Raw genomic sequence first — 2,835 nt, forward strand, 5'->3', positions numbered from 1 at the left:
CTTGATTGGTATTTTATTTTGTTGTCTAGTAATTTGCTTCATTTTTTATCTCCTTTTTTGTTTCCTTTATCCGATTATAAATTTCAGTTACTGCGTGAAAATAATAATACACGTGACCAGTACGGAAGTTTAAATAATTTTTATTGAATTTTTATTAACTCATTACTATATTAAAATAATAATAATAATAATAATAATAATAATAATAATAATAATACAATTTATCAAGAGAATTCGTTTACAATAAATGAATTTACAATAAAACAATAAATGAATAATAATAATAATAATAAATAAATAAATATTGAGTCGATTCAAGAACTTCGCCCAGACACGACCAAGAAATATCCACAAAATCTGATTTATTTTCTTTTAGCCAGCGAGTTATTAATTACTGGAATAAGTTACCTCCGTGAGTAGCTGAGGCTGCCGGCTTAGATATTTACAGGTCAGCTGGATAGTTACCTCTTTAAGGAGAGAAATATATTTGTTGTTTATTTTGTTTGTATTTTTATATATTTATTTTTTTTATTATTTAAATGAAATATTTTTAGTAAGGAAATCAGACGGTCACATCGCAATCTGATTATTAGCGTAGTTAACTTACAAAATTCAACGTCTGGTCAGACAAAACGCTTGATAATCAACTTCAAAAAAAAAAAAAAAAAAGTGTTGATCCGAAAGAAGTTGGATTTTCCATTTTACAAAATGTATAAGAAGTTGTTGGAAGTCGGGGTATTCACTTCTGAAAGATGACCTCGTGAGTAGCACAGTTGGTAGAATCGCCGTCTTCCCCACACCGGGTGAAGAAGACCTGAATTTGAATCCCGTCGATGACATGAGGAATTTTTATGGGCCTTTATCACAATGTGGCTGAGTTAGTTGGTCTCGGGCGAGGTAGCATGGTTTTTTTCTAGCGGGAACTCGGGATTTCGTCCATCAAACAGAAAATCGACCATACAGAACACACGCAATTTACAGACCAGCACCAGACAGTATGTACGGTATATACGGAGCAATATAGCCTTAGTCACTGATGCTCCTAAAACCCCACAACAACAACAACTTCCAGATGAACGAATTGTAGCAGGAAGACGATTCTACAGCAGAGGGATCACAGAGTTTTATATAACAAGTTAGTTAATGTACTATGTGCATGTACATTTCAGTAACATTCGATTTTTTGGTTAAATTAATAGAAGCGAAAAGTAAATACTCCTTATGAATTAACTTAATAAAGCTCTTTATTTTTACGGTCGTTAAACTTATCCGTTCTGTTTAATTACAATTGTATAATATTTATTGCTATTCTCCCAAATACTTTTAAGTCTCTTTTCACTATGTATATACCCTTGTGGGTAGCACAGTTGGTATGATCACCATCCTCCCCACACCGGGTGGAAAAGACTCGAATTCGAGTCCCGTCGATGACAGGAAAATTTTTATGGGTCTTTTTCACAGTGTGGCTGAGTTAGTTGGTCTCAGACGAGGGAAGCATGGTTTTTTCTCTCCCGGAAACTCGGGTTTTTCGTCCAGCAAAACAGAAAATCGACCTCAGAACAGACGCAATTTACAGACAATATACACGGAGCAATATGGCTTTAGTAGTTCATGCTCCTAAAACCCTACTACAATAAACAACTATACATATATATATACCTCCACAAGCGACAACTCGTTAACGAGTCATACATAACAATGCAAGCGAAACGTGTATGGACTTACTGCATTAAAAGTGCATTTAATCTATGAATTTCTATTTTCCATACAATTTTTATCGAAAAAATAAATAATCTTTGCGTGATTTCTGTTTGTCCGATTTTAATGAAATCTGTAATAACACGATAAATATTTTTATAAGGATCAAATATAAAATTTCATAAAGAAATTCCACATGAGAGGTTACTATATAAGCTGGAGCATGTTGGGATTACTAGAAAGATTCTAAGATGGATTGTTGGGTGGCTGCAGGGCAGAAGGCAGAAGATTTTTCAGATTGGTGTAACGTCAGGAGTGAAGTTCCCCAAGGATCAGTTTTTGGAGACCCCTGTTGTTTCTGATTTTCATAAACGACATCGACGAAGGGATAGAAGGCATGCCGGTCAAAATTTGCACACGACGTAAAGATTGGAAGTCGTTAACGATTAATGCCAAGCAGTGCTTCTTCAGGATGACTTGAACAGATTTCAAAAATGGCCAGAAAAGTGACAGCTGTGCTTTAATGCGGAAAACACTTGTGGATTGGCAACTACAAAATAAATTATACACTTGGTGAGATCAAATTAAAAATAGCAGAGGAAGAAAGGGATCTGAGCGTTACTATACGGGCAGATATATGTTTTCTGAGCAGTGTAAACAGGCAGCCAGAAAAGCCAATAGTGTCCTACCGATGATTTATTGAACACTATCCTGTAGAGATAGGGAGGGGAAAATGCCACTGTACGAGTATAAGGCAATTGCAAGAACACATTTGGAATATTGTGTTCGAGTATGAAGACCTCATCTGAAGAAAGACATTGAGCTTCTTGAAAGGGCCCAAAGACTGGCAACTCGTATAGTGAGATCACCAAAATGGCGACTGTAAGAGAAAATACTCCTATTATGCGGGCTAAAGAGCTTGGCAGCCAGGCACCTCAGAGGTGACCTGATTGAGATTGATAAGGCTCTGAGAGTTAGTAAAACGAATGAAGGTAGAATTTTCCCTGTTATAAAGAATTCCAGAACTGAGGACCATAAATTAAAATTACAAGAAAATAGTTTAGACTAAACTATAGGAAGTTTTCTTTTACCCAGCGAGCCTGTGAATGCAACATTAACAGGAGTGAAAAAATTCGG

The sequence above is a fragment of the Mastigoproctus giganteus genome, chromosome 9 (genome assembly GCF_048544385.1).
Source record: "Mastigoproctus giganteus isolate SK-2022 chromosome 9, ASM4854438v1, whole genome shotgun sequence".
Classification (NCBI taxonomy): Eukaryota; Metazoa; Arthropoda; class Arachnida; order Uropygi; family Thelyphonidae; genus Mastigoproctus; species Mastigoproctus giganteus.